Source organism: Triturus cristatus, chromosome 7 (assembly GCF_964204655.1).
Source record: "Triturus cristatus chromosome 7, aTriCri1.1, whole genome shotgun sequence".
Taxonomy (NCBI): Eukaryota; Metazoa; Chordata; class Amphibia; order Caudata; family Salamandridae; genus Triturus; species Triturus cristatus.
The window spans coordinates 1,646,436,231-1,646,457,830 of NC_140590.1; the positions used below are offsets into that span (position 1 = coordinate 1,646,436,231).

The 21,600-nt window shown below is 42.6% G+C and overlaps 1 protein-coding gene across 1 annotated transcript in view; it reads left to right on the forward strand.

The window, feature by feature from the left end:
- Nucleotides 1–21,600, forward strand: part of CHRNA4 (cholinergic receptor nicotinic alpha 4 subunit) — a 254,927-nt gene that overhangs the window by 50,042 nt on the left and 183,285 nt on the right. The gene's annotated exons all lie outside the window — the stretch shown is intronic.

The window sequence follows — 21,600 nt, forward strand, 5'->3', positions numbered from 1 at the left end:
CATGAAAGATTGCCAATATATGCATGAGTAGAAACATATCATTTAGTTCATTGACTTAATATTGATTAGCAGTGTTTCTTGAGAACATCAATGTGTATATTTCAGTTTGTATCACCAATATTGGAGTTGTTTCAAGCCACCAGGGCTGTATGCTTTGCCTTTCTCCTTTGTGGGCCACCTCTGAGACACATTTCCATCTTCCTATTGAGCCCACTATGTATTTGCAAACGCACTCACTGAGGCTTTGCCTCCTAGACTATGATATGTGCTTATGATGGTGACAGCAAGGCTATAATGTAAATGTTGACTAACATACGATTCCGTGCAGACTTTTTTCCTAGGGTTGTCTGATGACACTCTGCCAGTGGAAGCTTGTTTGGAGGAAGCAGCCCTCGTGTTACCTCGATGGCCACACGAGATTGAAGATAAAAGTTAGCAGCCATGTTTGCATGAAGTCTCATTAGAACATTGGAATGTTGGCAGCTCCATTGAAAACAATGGAGTGCTCCGGGCTTATAATGGCTGGTATAAGCCCGGAGCGCCAACATTCCAATGTGTCTGTTCACAGCTCTGGCTGTGAACAAAGACTTCAGGGAGCCTGAGGGGATTTCAATCCCCTCGCGCTCCCTGAAGGCTTTGTTTTGTTACAACATTCTGCCCTCTAGTGGCAGAATGTTCTAATAGCCTTATAGCCCTTCGTAGCAGGGCTATACCGGCTTTTAAAGTCCCTCTGCTTTGTTAAAGTCCCTCGCCTTCGGCTCGGGCCTTTAACGCTGCAGCGGGCCTTTAACAGCCGGTATAGCCCGCTACGGCGGGCTATAAGGCTAAATTAGAACATTGGAATGTTGGTAACTCCATTGAAAACAATGGAGTGCTCCGGGCTTATAACGGCTGGTATAAGCCCGGAGCTCCAACATTCCAATGTTTCTTTGTTCACAGCTCTGGCTGTGAACAAAGGCTTCAGGGAGCCTGAGAGGATTTCAATCCCCTCGCGCTCCCTGAAGGCTTTATTTTATTTGTTTGAACATTCTGCCCTGTAGTGGCAGAATGTTCTAATAGCCTTATATCCCTTCGTAGCAGGGCTATACCGGCAATTAAAGTCCCGCTGCTTTGTTAAAGTCCCTCGCCTTCGGCTCGGGCCTTTAACGCTGCAGCGGGCCTTTAATAGCCGGTATAGCCCGCTACGGCGGGTTATAAGGCTATAATAACGGAATAAACTCTAAACAGTCAACTCACCACAAGAGGGCTATTGATTTTCTGTTGAGCTGAGATATCTTTGACCTTCACAATGTATGTCTGGACATTAGGAATTGAGACACAAGGTTTGGAAAATGAACTTTTAGTCCCAACTTGAACAGGCAGCATACATGCATGGAGACTGGAATACTGAGACAGAAATCTATAGGCATCCGATTAAATTGGCATCCATGATGGATTGGGGCGTGCAGGACACAGATCTATGCTTATCCACTTGGCAACACGGAAGAAACAGTAATTCCATTGATCATTTGTAAACCCCACCAAGCTTTTTATACTCTAACTAGAGAAGAACTAGGCACTTGACAAGGGACGTCAGTGCAGAGATTCGATGAAGTTCAAGGACTCATTAACGCTGCCAGATGTTTTTAGCAGATAACATTTCAAAATGGAATTTACATAGCAGGTAGCCTCCAGCAGGACTGACACTATCTGTTCAATGAGTTGACACGTCATCTTTAGGGCGCAGCCAAACAGAGCAAGACAGCAGCTTGTGCATAGATGTTTACTTAGCACAACTGACATATTCAATTTCCCCGGCTCAAGTACAATATGATAGGAATAGACAAGGCTGACAGTCAGTACTCAATGGGTATTAAAAGGACTTTCAGAATATAGTACATTATAGAAACTGTCTTTACACTTACACACATACACACACACACACACACACACACACCCATACACACATACACATACATATACATATATGGTCGAATCCTTTTAGAACGTCTACGTGAGTGGGCTGAGGATAATGTGGTTCTATCCGACCTTCAATACGGCTTTCGCAAGGGCTTAGGGTCGACCGACCAGAGTTTAATTCCAGCTATCCTGGTGGGGAAATATACCCGGGCTAAGAAGGGGCAACTGTTTTTAGCGTTCGTGGATCTCACTGCCGCCTTTGATTCAGTGATGCACGACAAGCTGTGGGAGATCCTGGAGCTCACGGGGGTTGATCTAAAAATCATTTATTTTCTCAGGCGCCTGTATAGTAATGCAAGGGTGCGTGTACGTTTTGGCCTGGCCGGTGATTGATCAGCCCCACAGCCAATAAGGAAGGGGGTCAGGCAAGGTTGTGTCCTAGCCCCCTTTCTTTTTAACCTTTATATCAATGGCCTGGGTGAGGCGCTGCTTAAAGGCAGCCAAGATTTCCCCCAGGTAGCAGGTCGCCCCATACCAGCCCTCTTGTACGCAGATGATGCGGTATTGATGTCACATACGCAATTCGGATTGCAGAGGGTGCTAGACAGCTTTTCCACGTTCATGGGTAATCTAGGCCTCAGAGTTAATAGACATGTATTATGAGGTGTGGCCGTGGTAATCAGAGGTGCAGGGACATGTTTGTGGAAGGCCAGAAGTTGGGGGTGGCCAAGAGTTTTTCTTATCTTGGTATACTTTTTAATCACAACGGCCTATGGGCCCAAACTGTTTTAACTAAAAAATTTGCTTTTTTAAGATCAACTACCACCCTTGCTAGCTTTGCCAAAAATCTGGGTAGGAGACCATCAGCAGAACTCATTCAGATCTACAAAGCAAAATGTATAACCACGGCCAGGTATGGAGCAGGGTTTTGGGGTTTTACGTACACATTTCCATTGCAGGTGGTGGAAAATTCCTTTTTAAGATATATTTTAAGTGTACTAATTAATATCTCCTCATATGTTTGTCATGCAGAGTTGGGGTTACCATATATTACCGATCTTATTAAAACATGGTCTATTCTATTGTGGCATAGAATCTGGTCCAAAGAAGAGACAAAGCTAAACAGGGACATTCTATTGGACAGCATGAACCTGGAGGGGGCCCTAAAGATTCCATGGATCAAATAAGTCAGAGATTTTATGCGCGAGTTGGGTCACTTAGAGTATTTTACTGACCCAAGCACCATTCAGATGATCTCGAGAAAACAGTTGAAAAAAGAGGCTCTTATGTTGCTGGACACACTGAGAACGTCGGCCTGAGATTGTCAAGCCGTCTGTCTAGCATAACCAGCTAATCTTAACTACCTTCAGTGTCCAACCGTATTTAGAATTTGTACCGGGGGAATACGATAGGTTTTTATTGACGAAATTTAGGCTGGGGATTTATCATAGACTTGTTAGTGTCCCTAAAATTAATGAATGGGCCCGGGAATTACAAGTATGCTCCTGCGATAATCTCTCTGAACAATCTATGATACATGTATTTTTATTTTGTAAATTTTACATGGAACTAAGAAAAATTTGGATAATCTCAATTTTAAAATCCATGGGGATTTGGCAGTGCCGTCCGGCGTTCATCAATCTGCCGTTCCTGGATAATGTGCATAATGTATGGAGGATATCAATGTACTTAAAGAAGGTTCTCTGGCAAAGGAAATCTATGGTGGGATCACTGACGAAATATCGAGAAGAAGAATATCGAATTGCCAAAATATCGAAGGAAAAATATAGAATGCCAAAATATCGAAGCCCTATCTCCAAACAGGTAAGTACAAAAATATAGAATCCAAAATATCGTTGTAAAAAATATAGTTAGTCACAATATCGAATTATTTTAAATGTCTTAAAATTAATGTAAAATTATTTAAATAAAACATATAATTAACTGAAACATACTTAAAAATACTTAAATTACTTTAAAATTAATACATAATTAATGTAAGTAAAAAAATTATAATAATACATATATATTAACGTAATATTAATTTAAAAAATGCAATATTTTTTGCGTAGGATAGCGGGCGGGAAAAATTTACTATTACCACTCCAGTAAGTGCAATAGTAGGGAAAACGTTGGATAGCGGGAGGGTAAAAATTACTATTTCCACTCCAGAGAGTGCAACAGTAGGGAAAGCGTTGGATAGCGGGAGGGTAAAAATTAGTATTCCCACTCCAGACAGTGCAATAATAGGGAAAGCATTGGATAGCGTAGGGGTAAAAATTAATATTCACACTCCAGAGAGTGCAACAGTAGGGAAAGCGTTGGATAGCGGGAGGGTAAAATTTACTATTCCCACTCCAGTGACTTCAACAGTAGGGAAAGCATTGGATAGCGTAGGGGTAAAAATTACTATTCCCACTCCAAAGAGTGCAACAGTAGGGAAAGCGTTGGATAGAGTAGGGCTAAAAATTACTATTCCCACTCCAAAGAGTGCAACAGTAGGGAAAGCGTTGGATAGAGTAGGGCTAAAAATTACTATTCCCACTTCAGAGAGTGCAACAGTAGGGAAAGCGTTGGATAGCGGGAGGGCAACATTTACTATTCCCACTCCAGTGAGTGCAACAGTAGGGAAAACGTCAGATGGTGTAGGGGTAAAAATTACTATTCCCACTCCAGTGAGTGCAACTGTAGGGTAAGCGCTGGATAGCGTAGGGGTAAAAATTACTATTCCCACTCCAGAGAGTGCAACAGTAGGGAAAGCGTTGGATAGCGGGAGGGTAAAATTTACTATTCCCACTCCAGTGAGTGCAACTCTAGGGTAAGCGTTGGATAGCGTAGGGGTAAAAATTACTATTCCCACTCCAGTGAGTGCAATAGTAGGGAAAATAATAATTTCATATTTTATTAAAAATAAATAAATTATTAATACCAAATAAAAATATTAACAGTAATTACCAATCACACAATATGTAATAATATAAATACCATTTTTTTTATTAATAACCTATTAATAATTAATTAACAACCAATTAATTTTCAATGCCAAAAATTAATAAATAAAATTAATACCAATTAATAATAATTAAGAATAAATTAATTAGCAATATACAAAAATTATTTCAATAATTAATTATTTACAATTAAATTAATTCCCACCATATTCCCCTATAAACCAACAACCCGCTACAAATAATAAATTAATACAATTAATACAATTAACATAATTATCAATTAAACAATTAATACTAATTAATTACCAATTAATACAAATTATTTACCAATTAATAATTAATCAACAACCAATTAATTTTCAATACCAATTAATAATTACCTAATAACAATTAAATTACTTCCCACCCTATTCCCCTATAAACCCACAACCCGCTACAGAATTCAATTACACAAAAATTAAATAACATAAAATTCATTACTTTAAAAAATATTCAAACATACATTCCAAAATGTATACATACTTTTAACACATATACTAACACTTAAAACACTATAAAAAAAATCGATATTTTTAACAACTATATTACGACTGTCGATATTACTTACTTCTATTTTATTTAAATCGATATTTTATTTCTTACCTGATTTTCGATATTCTTCACCACTATATTTTGGCAATTCGATATTCTGTCCATTCTATATTAAAAACTCGATATTCTGTCCTGTCGATATTTTGAATTCGATATTATGTCTGTTTACCCTATGGTGATCTAATTAGTGAATTTTAAAAGTAGCACTGGATCGTTATTATCTTTCTTAAATATTTTATTCTGAACTTCACAATGCATTGTATAATTGTTTGTGATTTTAATGTGCTTTTATGATTGTATGTAATAACAATCGAATAAAGCTAATTTTGATTGATTGATTGATATATATATATATATATATAATATATATATAGATATATCTATATATCCATTAAAAAAACTGAACTTGAAAGGGTATTAAGATTGAGTAATATGTTAACAGTGCCATCACCATAAAAAGTAGTCACGAAAATTAAGATGCTGCCTTTTCCTTGCTGTACTAAGTCAACCCTAACTCCTACGCTCATCATACACTGCCCTAGGCAACATGGGCATAACAAAGGGCCCCAGCCTTCACCATCCGGGAGAGTGACAGCTACAGAGATGAAAGTACAAACTTGCAATGTTACTTTATTGTTTTTGACAGGGCAAGGCGAGTTGTCTCTTCTCCTTCTCCTGTCACTGTACTCTGGTACAATCACAGAGAGAAATAAGGCATAAGCGAGAAAAAGGTAGATAGGGACAGGGGAGTGGGAACAATGGACCGGGAGAAGGAAACTAAGAAAGGAAAAGGGAACGAAAGAAAGATGTGTGAGAGAGGAGGGAAATAGAATGGGGAAATGAAAACCAGAGAAGGTGGAAAAGGGAGAAAAGAAGGAGACAGGGAAAGAGAGAAGTGAGAAGAGAAAGATGCAACTGACAGAAAAGTGGGATAAAAAAGACCACCAGAGGAAAGAGACAAACACGGAAACGAGTGAGGTGAAAGATAGAGGAAAGTCAAGACACATTTGACAAGGAAGAAAAAGAAACTGGAAAGGAGAGATACGGGGAAAAGGAAGAAAAGGCAGGGGCGAGACACAAGGGTTAACAAGCAGACACTGTCTTTCCTGGCATACTACCAAGGTACGCTTGTTTTCTTATGCTAATGGACATATTCTATTGTAACATAAATTGTTAGCTTGTATTATGTGATAATAAAAATGTACAAGTATTGTGTGGAAAAATGGTGGGCATATACCATCGTAAAATGATGGTGCACGTTCAATAAATAATTAATTGGTATATTCTTTGTCCATTAACTGGCATTTTTGGGGGCATTACGACACACCTATGTTTTTTTAAACGGAGTCGCAGCCAAAACACTCTAGTTTTGGTAGGGGCCTCTATTGGAAGGGCCCATCCATAATTCTAAAACTGGATATTCAGATTTGCAGTAATAGCTGAGGCCACCTTGAGGGATGGGCGAGTGAAAGACATTTGCACTCCAATATATGCTACATAAATCTGTTCTGCAGAATTCTGATCGATTTCCACCACTTCTTCCAACCTCATGCAGAGCTCCAAGACCACCATTCACACAAGGGCACAGAGGCCCCTTAGACCCAGAGTGCAGGTGGGCCGGATATTTCCATCCCCTGCACAAACCCATTTATGGGCACGAATTCCAATTATAAAATGATTTGAGATTACCATACTTAGTAGTTACCCCCTCAATTGTTCGCAGGTACATACTGGCAGGTCAAACCTGTTCACATATACCAGAGAAAGTTCACGGTAAAGACTGGAACATTCAGATTTTGGTGCAGAAAGTACCAAATTCAGCATGGTCTGCTCAGATAAATGCTGACAATTATTGTACCTGATTTAAGGCTAAACCTGGTGTATCAGATTGTATCAGTTGTGATAATAATGTCCTACCCCTCTGTGGGAATCAAAATCAGGACCTCAGTCTTCTGAAGTGTTCCCAAGATGGTGAGATTCGCAGTAGTCAGAATAAAAGACACAGAGGCAACGCGGATGTGTATCAATCGCTACTCTGATATTTTGGTGGTGGTGGACTTCTTTTTGTTACTGCTGATTTCATCAAGGATGAACCTGAGGAGGGTGGAAGAAAGTTGCAGGAGATGGGAGCAACTGAGTGAGCAAGCACGTCATGGACATCACTTCCCTACAATTAGACTTGAAGTGGTTCTGTGCCCTATAGTGGGGCTGGTGGTCCATTAGTCTCTGGCACCGAATGGGATGCAGCCACACAAGTTGTCCACGGCCAGGGACAATATCAGGACTGAGACCCTCAAAACTTGGGAGAATGGAAAAGTTCTCAAGTATGTATTTTTCACACAAAATACGAGATGCTTCCCAAGGCTTCATCACTTGGTGCAATTGGGCATCCGGCTGTCCATTCTGGTTTTTGAAATCCCATAGCCCGAGTCACGCTGGAGGGAATGAGTGGCAGGGAAGATAGTTGTGGCGCCTTTCGAAAAATGCCAGATTTCCTGACACTTTGGGCCTGATTTACAAAGGGCCTCCGCACTCCTGGCGGAGGCCCCACAGTTGTGGAGGACCAATTCAGAAACAAGACCTCGCTCTCTGAATGACCTACGGAGCTGCTCGCATTCCCCAAAGCCCCTGCCACCCAGCGCCTTGAGACCCTCAAGGGTGAGTAGTGTGCTTTAAAACCCCTGATTGATTGATGGATTGATTGATTGACTATCTGTATTTGAGGCGGATCACCACCATGAGAATTCTCATGGTGGAGATTCCACACTGAGTGCAGAGACTCCCCCACGAGTGAGGAGGCCCTTTGTGAATCAGTTAGTCTCCATTTCTCTGAGCAGTGGCAAGTGTCCCCTTTCATGCCAACGCAACACCTGCCAGCAGTTTTCAGAGTATCAGTAATTTGCTTCTTAGGTGTGATCACACACCAAAGCGAAGTCACCAACTTGTAGATTTGACTCATGGGGTTGTGCTTTTGACTGGTCCTGTTGTTGTTAAAGGTGTGCATTTGTTTGGAATTCACAAGATTGAGAACCTAGGGTGGGATAGGGTCAGTCATAATGCGGTTCATGCTCATGGGGTCTATGTTGCAGCTCATCGTCATATGGTGTATGTTCCTATTTTCCTTCAGGAATTTGTTGATAGCCGACTATGATTTCTGCACACGGCCCCTGTGATATTTAGAAAGCATACTACTTTGCTATTTACTTATGGACACCAGTGTATGGCAGTGAAGTAGTTTATTCCATGGAACGTCAGCAATTCTACAAACTTACAACCCTATACACTGTTCCTAATTTTTAAAACAATAAGTGTAGGAACCCAACATTTTTCTTGGGAGCCTACAGCCACTTCTGCTGAATGTCAGGATTAAAGATTACCTCAACTGGGTTTTCTGTATTCCTTCTATGCCTCTTGCTTCTAATACCCTGCATCTCCAGTCTTATATCTCACTTTTGCATGTTATTTTTTATCCTTGCTTTCTCCCTTTGCTATTGTTTTCCTATCTTTCACTTGTACAATTTTTCTTCCTTTTCTACCTGTCTCTTTTTTGATCTGGGTGAACTTCTGATGACAGAAAATAGGGTCTGATGCCTAAAAATGAGAACCAATGCCTACCAACTGGAACCCGTCTCATAAATTAAGTAAAAACACAAAAAGGTGGCCCCTGTCACCTTAGGGAATGGCTTCATCGGCTGAGATTGTCTGGACAATCTTGGCATCCGTATAGTTTGTGTAATCATCAATCACCAGAAGGAGGCTGTAAATGTCCTGACTGATCCTCACTTAGTGAGTGGTTGGCAAAATACACTGTAATGAACAGGGCAGGCAGCTCTCTAGGTTCTAATGCTTTGTTGACAAGGCAGCTGAGGTTTCAACTTGAGTGCTGTTGTGAGGAAAACATAATTTTCAATGGACTCATGCTTTGCTTTTGACAATGCCTTGAATATCTGGCATGGAACAGTGTTGCACCTGATTCGGCCACTAGGTTGTAGATCATTGAAACAAGTTTTATTGATGCTGGGGGTTCCACTTCTCAATCCTAGAAGGTGGCTTCTAGGATGATGCTTGGAACAGGAGAACCATGGTTTATGGCTGGTAGCCTCTTAAACTGGTACCAATGTAAGTAGAGAAGATGTGGTGATAGCCATGTAGGACATTTGTTGACTCTTTTCCAACCAAAGGGTTGCCCTGCCATGTCGCTTTGAGTGCTCACTCTTTGAACTCTAGCATCTAGAAAAGGACAGCTTTAGGGCCTGTGGGCCTCATGCCAACAGCCAGTTCTGTGACTTTGCTCCTTATAGTACCCTGCTGTGGTGCCTGCCCATGGCGTTTCTTTCATAGCCTGAAGGGATTGACTGTGTTCTTTGGTCCAATCCCAAATTCACATTGTCTTGAGCAGGTTGTGGCATGGCTCTAAGAAATGTCAGGTTCTTGATGAAATGCCCACTGAATGTCACCATGCTCAGAAATCATCTGACTTAGGAAACAAACAGCATCTTAGGTATTTACAACTTTGTTTGGGCTGGTGGTCACCGTATAGGCCATGAACCAGAAACCAAAGATTTTAATGTCAGAATGTGTACTTAATGTAAGTACATGTTCTTCGCTGTGCTGCTATTCTCTTGACACATGTACTAATATGTTAACTAAGGTATGAGAGATTCTGTTAGTGTCTGATGAACGTCTCAGATGCAGTTGTGAAACACATTAGTTGCACTTGACATGCCAAAAACATAGGCATTTGTATAGCCATGTCCAAACATACCTCGTCTAACAGGAGCTGGTGCTATCTTCAAGAACCATTGCAACCCTTACATTTTGGTCACAAGGTCATCTAGTGTGGTCATGTTATGGCACTGTGAATTATTAGCACACTTGAGTGGGTGAATGTCACTTCTGGTGTTTGCTTTAGCTTGTGCTCTGTGATTTCAGAGAGGACCTTTGTCCTTTTGTATTCTAGCATGCTCAATTTTTTATGTTGAAAGATATGCAGCAGTCGGGAGATGTGGAGTTTGATGGTTTTCATTTTCAAGCACCCATCACCTTGGAATAGTCTTTAAAATTCGAGTTAGCTTTCAGGTTTAAGCACAAAGTGCAAAATAGATGAGCTGTACAGCTTTTGTGGTTCTGCCACTAAGCATTGTTCCTTTTTCTTTCTTTGTCATGAAAGGACATGGACTGTATGGTTATTGTGCACAGCATTAGTGATTGATGCACAGCTGAGTTTCATATTGAAGTATACTTAGATGTGTGCCAGTGTTGGCACCAAGGCGGGGCTTGGGGGGGTTGAGCAAGTCATAGGCACTGTTCATGGTTTGTATGATAGAGGCACAACTGGATTAACCATGCGTGCCTCTACCATGCAGCCTAAACCACGAATGTGTCTTAACCACGCATTCCTTTACCACTTATGCCTCTACAACGTAATTTCGTAGTAAAGGCATGAATGGTAAAGGGGTATGCGTGGCTACGGTCGTGACCCCCCTGCCTCAGCCCTAAGCTTCAAACTCCCTCTCCCCTCCCCCTCCCCACCCTGAGGTCCAAATACCCCTACCCCCTCCCAACCCCCTCACTGTCCCTAAACTTTAAACACTACCTCGACCTCCTCCCACCCCCTTGCGCTGACCGTACAACTACCACAACCCCTTCCACTGCCCTTAGGCAAAGCCCTATTTTAAAAACCCACCGACCCCCCAGCCCTAAAAACTGCCCTGCCCTCCCCTAAGCACTAAAAACTACCTGAGTAACCATTCTCCTCCCCCTGCCCTGTGGACTAAAACTCTGTCCCTTAACCCTTCCCTTAACCTGACCCAGCCCAACCTTCACCCAGCCCTAAAAACTACCATGCCCTCCCTTAAGCCCTAAAATTACCCCGACGACCTATTGCCTTCCCCTTGAAGCCTAATACCCTAACCCCTAATTAAAAAACTACCCAAACCTCTCCCAGCCCTGAAAACTACCCCGATCTCCCAGCCCAGAAAACTACTCTGATCCACCCCAGCCCAGAAAACTACCCCTTCCCGCCCCAACCCAAAAAACTACCCTGACAACCCCAACCCAGAAAACTACCCCTGACTCACACCTAGCCCAGAAAACTACCCTGACCCCAGCCCAGAAAACGACACAACCCACCCCACCCCAGCAAACTACCCCTGACCCCAGCCCAGAAAACTACCCAACCCACCCTCAGCCCAGAAAAAAAACCCTGACCCACCCCATCTCAGAAAACTACACTGACCCACCCCTCCTGAAAACTAGCCCCGAACACCCAGCCCAGAAAACTACCCCTGACCCATACCCAGCCCAGAAAACTACCCCAACCAACCCCCAGCCCAGAAAACTACCCTGACCCACTGTCTGGAAAACTACCCGACCCACCCTCAGCCCAGAAAACTACCCATGACCCCCCCAGCCTAGAAACTACCACCGACCTACCCACAGCCCAGAAAACTACCCCGACCCCCAGCCCAGAAAACTACCCTGACACACCCCCAGCCCAGAAAACTACCCGATCCACCCCCAGCCCAGAAAACTACCCTTACTCCCAGCCCAGAAAACTACCTGACTCACCCCCAGCCCAGAAAACTACTCCTGACAGACCCCCCAGGAAGAAAACTACCCCTGACCCGCCCCCAGCCCAGAAAACTACCCTGACCCCCATCCCAGAAAACTACCCCGAACCATCCCCAGCTCAGAAAACTACCCCGACCCACCCCTAGCCCTGAAAACTACCTGAACCCCCAGCCTACAAAACTACCCCAACCCACCCCGGCCCAGAAGACTACCCCTGACCCACACCAGCCCAGAGACTACTCCCGCCCCAACCCCCAGCCCAGAAAACCACCCCGACCCCCAGCCCAGAAAACTACCATGAACCCCCAGCGCAGAAAACTACCCTGACCCACTCTCAGCCAAGAAATCTAACCCGACCCCCCAACCCAGAAAACTACCCGAGCCATCCCAGAAAACTACCCCCAACCCACCCCCAGCCCAGAAAACTACGCTGACCCCCCAGCCTGGAAAACTACCCCGACCCCACTGCCCAGAAAACTACACCCAGTGCAGAAAACTACAGTCAAGCCCCACTTACCTCAATGGGGATCTCTTCCTGCGAAGTCTTCCTGCTTCCGTCTCAAACAGCCAGCAGATAGACCGCCCATTGCCTTAACCATGCATATGTGTGGTTAAGGCATATTTGTCGTTAAAGCAAGAGGAATTTAGCTTGCGTAATCGAAACACTTGTGGTTATACCACAGTGTTCTGTCTGTTTCCCCTGTTGATGTGACAGAACTTTCATAGAAGTGGCATTGTCCATGAGAACTGTAGGGGTCAATACATTTACTTTGATCTGGTAACTCAGGTGTGACTGTGCCTGCCAAGTGGCGGTTCACTCTGTTCAAAGCGGATTTTGTTAGTGGAGGCATCTTCACCCATGTCATTGGTGTTTCGTCTGTTCTCTTCATGTTGATCTGTACTTTCTGCTCTGTAGATGTCTTTGCTGTTTGTCTCAGGCCAAAGCCCTGCACACTGACCAGGTACTTTCATTAATGGTTGGCTTTGCCAAGGATGGAATTTCGTTTTCCCTTTTTTTGGGCTGCCAGCAAAAGAATAATATGGAAATAATGTGGGGGCAGTAGACCCCACAATATCCTTATGTGCCCTTCATCTGTCTCTCAGGTACCTTTGACTGCAGTCATATCAGGCAATCTGGATTCAAAGTGTTCTTCTCTTACTTCAGACCATTTGTGAGGATGTGCATGACAGAGAATTCTCAAGAGTGACATCTTTGGTATCAGAAGATGAGACATCCACAGCTTTTTCTACTGAGAAGCCTGAATGACTTGAGAATAAATTATGGCTTCGCCTTTTAGGAGGGTGTACATGCTTGTGATTTATTGAAACTGGCCATGGAATGCAACTATAGACTCACAACTATGCTGTTTGCACAGAAGCAATAGGAAATGTTTGTAATCTGGGTCACATGAGGCTTATAATGCTCTTAGAAAGCCATCTGAACTATGACATGTCCATCTGGGGGTTGAACCTAATTAGGTCTAAAACAATTTGTGGAAGTAGTCGCAGATGCAGTGGTAGTGACCTGTTTTTGATGCAACATCTTTCTCTTTTGATGCAACAAGAAACCGCTGTTGCCTGGCACCCAGGAATCACCAGCACAGCACCAATGAGAAGGCGGTATCTGTCAGGTCATGTGATGGTAGTAAGCTGAGGCATTCCATGTGCATAACGCTTGGATGGGAGGGGTGTGTGGTAGAGCCCCTATCCACTGTACCTGCAGGGGGGCTCCATAGGGTTAATTTGACAAGACAGCCACTATCATAGAGCAATTCAGCAAGCATTATATGGATGTTTTAGAACATTTCATCTATAGTGCCAGGACCATGACACCATAGGTTCAGTCCCCTTTGAAGATGTTATGTTATGTTATATGGTATTTATAAAGCGCACGGCTACTCCCAAGAGTGTCCCGGCGCTAGGAGCAAAAGACCACATAACGGCAAACAGAGCATCACCCCAAAGCAGAAAGACGGTCAGATCCTAATTCTGGAAAATACATGTTTTTAGTTTCCTCCTGAAGAAAAAGGAGGTCTGGAGCCTGTCTAAGAGAGAGCGGTAGGCTATTCCATAGCCGGGAGGCCACCACTTGTAAGGATCTTCCCCCTATCCGGGAGAGCAGGACCTTCGGAGTAGAGGTCAGAAGCTGAGCAGAGGACCTCAGGGTGAGTTGAGGTATATAGGGTTGAAATCTTTCCCTGAGGTAGGGGGCTCCAATCTTACGAAAGGCTTTGAAGACCAAGACTAGCGCTTTGAAATAAATTATTTTCCGCACCGGAAGCCAATGCAGGGAGGACAACATATGCGTCGTGTGAGTCCTGGGTCCTGTCAAAAAGATGGCCCTAGCCGCCACATTCTGGATCACCTGCATTCGGTCTAGTAAGTATTCGGGGAGGCCCAAGTAAAGAGAGTTAACATAGTCCAGTCTTGAAACCACCAGGGCCTGGACCACTGTTTTCCTGTAGGAAAGAGGGAGCAGGAGGAGAAAATTCCTCAACATTCTCGACATCCCAAAGCAAGTCCCTGCCACCAATTGGACTTGCGCCTTCATGGAGAGAGCCGCATCCAATTTGACCCCAAAAGTTTTCACCATGGTGACTGGGGACGAGGGGGGAGACATGTCCTGTGGCCACCAGGTGTGCCATGCTTCACACGGATGTGAGCCCAAGAAGATAATCTCTGACTTTTCAGAGTTACACTTCAGTTGGTTAAGTCTAAGCCAAGAGAATACCTCTGAGAGGCAGGTGTTACTCACATTGCCCTTGAACTCAGCCCCCTTCTCGCATGTGAACAACAAATGAGTGTCGTCCGCATATGACACTATTTTGGCACCATATTTCTCGGCGAGGAGAGCAAGAGGGGCCATATACAAGTTGAACAATGTTGGGCTCAAGATTGAGCCCTGTGGGACCCCAGCATTCAAGGGAGTGATTGCGGCAGCAAAAGGCGGGGACCAAATTGTTTACGAACGCTTATTTAAGAAGGAGGTGAACCATCTCAGTACCGTACATCTGATACCGCCCTCCTTGAGTCTTTGCAATTGTCTATTGTGGGGCACGGTATCGAAGGCCGCGGAGAGGTCCAACAGCACCAAAACCGCATTGCCTCCTCTATCCAGCGTGGCTTTAATCATTTCAGCAACTTCTAGCAAGGCCGTTTCGGTGCTGAAATTGGCTCTAAAGCCCGACTGGCTTGGGTGCAGAAGATGGTTGTCCTCCACATAGTTCGTGGTGACAGTATTAACATATTTCTCCAAAACCTTGGAGAAGGAAGGCAGGAGGGAAATGATGTGAAGAAGCATTTGGACACCAAAAAAAAAGTTGGCAAATGGCACATGGCCCTTGAATATAGGTTGTAACACTCTGTTTTGTGCTCATACTTCACTATCTAGAGCCTAGGAATCAACTTTCTCATAAAATTTAATTTATACATACAAATGTACTCGTGTAGATCAAGTACTTTACAAAAGTAAAGTTACTACTCATAACTTTTTACACGTAGGTGGAGACCTCTGCTACCGTGTTTGAGATCCCCTTATGGAAAAGTATATGGAAAATATTGAAATCGATTAATCTTCAAATAAAAGATTACACATATATTAATATAAAACATTCATGTAAAATCATTGGATATATTTCCTTTAAACATAGAATTAATAAAATTAAATATTACAGCAGATTATCTTTAAATGTACATCAACTAATTCATTAAAACATATTTAATTTTTAAATATTTTTTCTAAAACAATAATTTAAAAAATCTACTTACTGTAAAATGCGTATTTTTTGTAATATTAAACGTGATAAAAAAATGTATAGAATTCATGCAAATTATTTTGAATAATTTAGCAAAAGTTGAAGTTAATTTTAATAATAATATAAATGTATTACTAACTGTATTAATAGTATAATGAATATTTATATAACACATGTGTATATCTATATCTATTTCTTTCTATCTATCTATATATCTATAACTATGTACATTTATAGAGAGAGATGGAGATATATATATATATTCACTGAAAAAACCATAGGTTTCACACATGTTATAGTTAGCGGAAATTTTACTGATAAAAAACCAATGAAATTCCCCCATTATAGTTAGTGCAGGCAACTATAACTCACGCGACCGCAATCTTCTGCTGATGCTAATACTGTATTTAGACACTTATTTGCCCATGTCTTCTTCCATAAATTTTTAGCTATACATATATTACAAATATTTTTTTTTCATAAAGACACATATGTCATCAGCAGAAGATTGCGGTCGCGTGAGTTATAGTTGCCTGCACTAACTATAACGGGGGAATTTCATTGGTTTTTTATCAGTAAAATTTCCGCTAACTATAACATGTGTGAAACCTATGGTTTTTTCAGTGAATTTGCAAGGTTTTTTAAATGCTAATTCCTAACTATAACGTGTGTGAAACCTATGGTTTTTTCAGTGAATTAGTACGGTTTTTTAAATGCTAAGTTACTTTACGCCATTCGTGGCGTGCGCGCCCACTTAACGCAGTTCGTTCCGTGTGCGCACGGTGAGCACGCAGTGCGCTTCGCGCACCGCGCGCCCACTTTACGCAGTTAGTGCCGTGCACGTACGGTGGGCACGCGGTGCGCTACGCGCACCGCATGCCCACGTTACGCTAGATGGGCCATGTACGCACGATGCGCTTCGCGCACCGTGCGCACATGGAGGACATATGATGCACTTCGTTTTGAAAGGTAATATTTTAATTTTTCACATATGTTATAAGTCATGCACAAACGGTGCCCTTCGGGCACCATTTGCACACAGGGTGGGGAGAGTGTGGATAATTTTTTTTTTTAAATATTTTTTTACCGTACGCGTACGGTAAGCGTAATCGGCGAAATTTGCAAAAAAATAACAATTCCGTTTTTGGACTTGGGGGATCTTTGGGGACTCCCTCAACATGGCTAGGTGCTTTGGAGCTGTCCAAACAGCCCCTGTACATGTTTTTGTCCTTTGTTTTTAAATCCACACTCACAGTGTGAGATAGAAAATGGCGGCCGCCGCTTCCTGGTTTCGGCCGATTCGAATGTTTACTAAGATCTAAGAGCCAATCAGAATCGCGCTCGCGCACGTCACCGTACGCGTACGGTAAGCGCACCGTAAGCGCACTGTAAGCTGGCTCAGATATATATATTGATTTAAAGGCTATTTTCTCAGAATCTACTGTACAGATTTACACCAAACCTACAAAAGGCACTTCCTTGACCTGAGGACTACCTCTCTGCCAAATTTCAAGTAATTCTGTTCAGCCGTTCGGGCTGTAGCTGTGTCTAAAGGTCCTATGGAAAAATGCATGGGAAAAACGCGTTTTGGGACCCCCCTTTTATCTCAGCCCCCGGTTGACGAATCCCCCCGAGACTTTCAGGGTAGGAGCGGAGCGTAGCGCCCCACCTATTTTGAAACATTCGCGAGGATTCGTCGACCGGCGCAAAAGTTATTCAAAATAGAATGTTGCGGATTTCCTATGGAAACGTGGTCCTAACTATAACTACCTACTGGCGACCGCCAGTAGGTTATATATGATTTTATATGTGTATATATATATATATATTCACTGAAAAAACCATAGGTTTCACACACGTTATAGTTAGGAATTAGCATTTAAAAAACCTTGCAAATTCACTGAAAAAACCATAGGTTTCACACATGTTATAGTTAGCTGGACATTTCACTCGTAAAAAACCAATGAAATTCCCCCGTTATAGTTAGTGCAGGCAACTATAACTCACGCGACCGCAATCCTCTGCTGATGATGTCAGATATTACATCACTGATGACATATGTGTCTTTATGAAAAATAAATATTTGTAATATATGTATAGCTAAAGATACAGTATTAGCATCAACAGAGGATTGCGGTCGCGTGAGTTATAGTTGCCTGCACTAACTATAACGGGGGAATTTCATTGGTTTTTTACGAGTGAAATGTCCAGCTAACTATAACATGTGTGAAACCTATGGTTTTTTCAGTGAATTTGCAAGGTTTTTTAAATGCTAATTCCTAACTATAACGTGTGTGAAACCTATGGTTTTTTCAGTGAATTTGTTCGGTTTTTTTAAATGCAAATTTTTTTTTGAGATTTTTGGTAAACCTATGTATAAAATAATATATGTACTATATCCTGCATTATGGAATGGTTAATTATTTTTTTTATGCATTTTTTTCCGTGCGCGTACGGTAAGCTGACGCTACGCGCTCCGTACGTCATAAGTACGGTGCGCTTACGTGATACGATGCGCGTACGGTAAGCTGACGCTACGCGCTCCGTACGTCATAAGTACAGTGCGCTTACGTGATACGTACGTGATGTACGCGTACACGCATGCGCGTTGCGCGGAAGCAACGTCGTGGTTACGCAGGGGCGTGTAATGCGCATGCGCGAGTGCGTCTTATGTACGCGCTCCGTAAGCGCTCCGTAAGCGTCACGTTTGCGCATGCGTACTTGTTTACGAGAGCGTACCGTAAGCTTACGGAGCGCGCACGGTAGGTCATGTGATCCACAAAGAACACTTTTCATTGGTTGAAACTACTTTCAGTTCCAGAAACTTCCCACATCACACCCATTCCCCTCATTACTGCTTGAGATCCCCTAGGAGAAGGAGCTGAATTGACATTGAGATACAATGGCAGAGCAGCAGACCTCTTCTGAGAGTGAGCCTAGCAGCACCATCATCAGACAGAGAAGGAGGAAACAAAAGGATTCTTTTGTGTGGGAGTATTTTACTTTTCCAGAGGGGCAGAAAAAGGTCAATGCTCCATTGGTCACTTGCACACTTTGTGACCTTGTTCTATCTAGAGGAGATCCAAGGAAGAAGTATTCCTTTGGAAATCACTCTATGAAGAGACACCTTAGGGATAGACATCCCAGGACCTTTGCTCGACATACTGGAGAAAACTCTTCAGTAAGTCACCTGAGCCCAACCTCAGAAGCTCAGCCGAGTACATCATCGGCAGCTCAGCTGAGCCCTTCCTCTGAGGTGGGAGCATCACCTTCTTCTGCTCCTCTGGACATTAACCCTTGATTTGGGAGGGTTGCAATGAGGTGTACAACGTGTTGTGGTCTTATTGTTTTTGGGGAGACCAGTGTTTCCCTTATTAACAATAAGATAGACCAGCACGTTTGTAGACGCTCATAATATTCCCATTCTTTCTTTCCTCCATCCCTGTATTAACCCAACGGCTCTTTTAAGAGCCAACCTTACCTCCCAATTTTTTTTTTTTTTTTAAGCTTTCCTTTTTGAAATTTTTTTTTGACGTGCGCGCACGGTACGCGTAATAGTTACGCGAAGTTCGCGGAATTTCTCCTCGCGGAATTTCTCCGTTTACGCCGTGCGCGTACGCTACGCGCATACGGCGATTTTTTGAAAAAAAATTAAAATTAATTTTTGCCCTTGGTGGTCCTTCTGGGACCCCCTGACAAAGGCTAGGGGGTCAGGAACTGTCCAGCCTGCCCCCTTTTCACGTTATCCACCTTTGTTTTTCACCCCCTCAGACTGCAAGAGACAAAATGGCGGCCGACACTTCCTGGTTTCGACCGATTCGAATGTTTACTGAGATCTAACAACCAATCAGAATCGCGCTCGTGCACGGCGGCATGCGCGTACGGTAAGCTTATGGTACGCGCTCGGAGCGCGCCCATAGATATATATTGATTTAAATTCTATTTTCTCAGGAAATACTGAACAGATTTACACGAGACCTTCAAAAGGCACATCCCTGACCTGAGGGCTACCTCTCTGCCAAATTTCAAGTAATTCTGTTCAGCCGTTCGGGCTGTAGCTCGAACTAAAGGTCCTATGGAAAAATGCATGGGGAAAACGCATTTTGGGACCCCCCCTTTTTCTCAGCCCCCGCTTGACGAATCCCCCCGAGAATTTCAGGGTTGGAGTGGAGCGGAGCGCCCCACCTATTTTGAGAATTTCGCGAGGATTCATCAATCGGCGCCAAAGTTATTCCAAATAGAATGTTGCGGATTTCCTATGGAAACACGGTCCTAACTATAACTATCTACTGGCGACCGCCAGTAGATTATATATATATATATATATATATATATATATATATATATATATATATATATATATATATATATATATATATATATATATATATATATATATATATATGCTTAAATCATTTCTTTATTTAACATCATTAGTTCCTATGGGGTGTTAGTTTAAACCCTATCCTCCATGTCCTTGATAGGAATGTGTTGCAGTACCTATGAGTGGCTATATGATGGTCTGGACTTATTCCAAGAATGAGCAGGGGTACATATACTATTGTTTTGGTATCTTTTTAGATGTAGTAACTTTAGAAGTGTAGTTTTTCAATAGCAGTTCGCTTACCTTTTCGTGCGGGATGTTTGTATTTGTATGTCCCTCCCTAAACCCAGCTGCGGCCCGTGGAGGGAGTTCTGTGGGGCGGTAAGGCGGGGCAGGGGTTCTAAAAACCGGAATATGGATAATTGCAGGTAAGTAAACAATTAAGTAAATAAAACGAATTTCGTAGCGCGCGCTGCATCGCATTTTCCCTCCACGGGCCGCGGCTGCCTAAACCCCTCTTTACCCTACCTAATCTCTCCCATTTCAGTGTAAGTATTCCCCATTTTCCAGCCTTTACCATGTCTCCTACATTTATAACTAAAACATAGACCTACGTATGTGGAGAGCTCTATACATGTCTGCACAGGATAAATAAGAGAGGTGGATGTCTATGCACATGGCTTAAAGGGTAGCATTTTTTTGTATGTGAGTAATACTACTATAGAACTACTATAAAATGCAATTTGTGAATATGCCCCAGGGTGCATTAGCATTCTACAAGACCCAGAGCAACCTACACAGTCATTGCCACCCCTGTACACAGAATGTCATAGTCCATAGCCATTAGTACTTATTGTGAATGCACCACATTTCTTAGAAATAAATGAAGTCATTATATTTTTATAATCCATGGGATTCTGTAATCCCTGTATAAATGCACGCACGCCTCTAATTTACTCAGTAGCTGCTGCTGGAGCCAGGAGCCAAGGTGAAAGGCAGGTCAGGTCATAGTGCATAATTGAAGCAGCTGCATAAAGCAGCAAAGACTAAATGTTGCTTGTCTCTCTTCTGCTCTATTTTTATAGCTTATAATGACAAGCAGAGAAAATATGTTTATTGTTTTGCACTCCTTAGATAGAGAAAAGCTAGACTCTTTCTGCATGAATCTACACATTCCAAGCTATTGCTGCTTTTTTTTTTAACTTCCTTAAATAGAACTGTTTCTAATTTTTGTTTGCAACAAATATATAACAGATTTTTGATGTGTTTAATTTTGCACTAGAGTTTTTATTTTCATTCTTTGTGTTTGCAAGCATGCTCGCTCTTTCATATGAAAGAGCTATGCATAAAGGTTTTAAGTGGTTTGTGGGACAGGTGATGCTTTTACCATGTATTATATGGGATAAAAACAGCCTGGGGTACATGATAAGGTTATTGCAACTTACCTCTGTGTTCCATAACCATATAAAAGAACTCAGCCTTCAGCCTCATTCCTCTATGCTGTTAT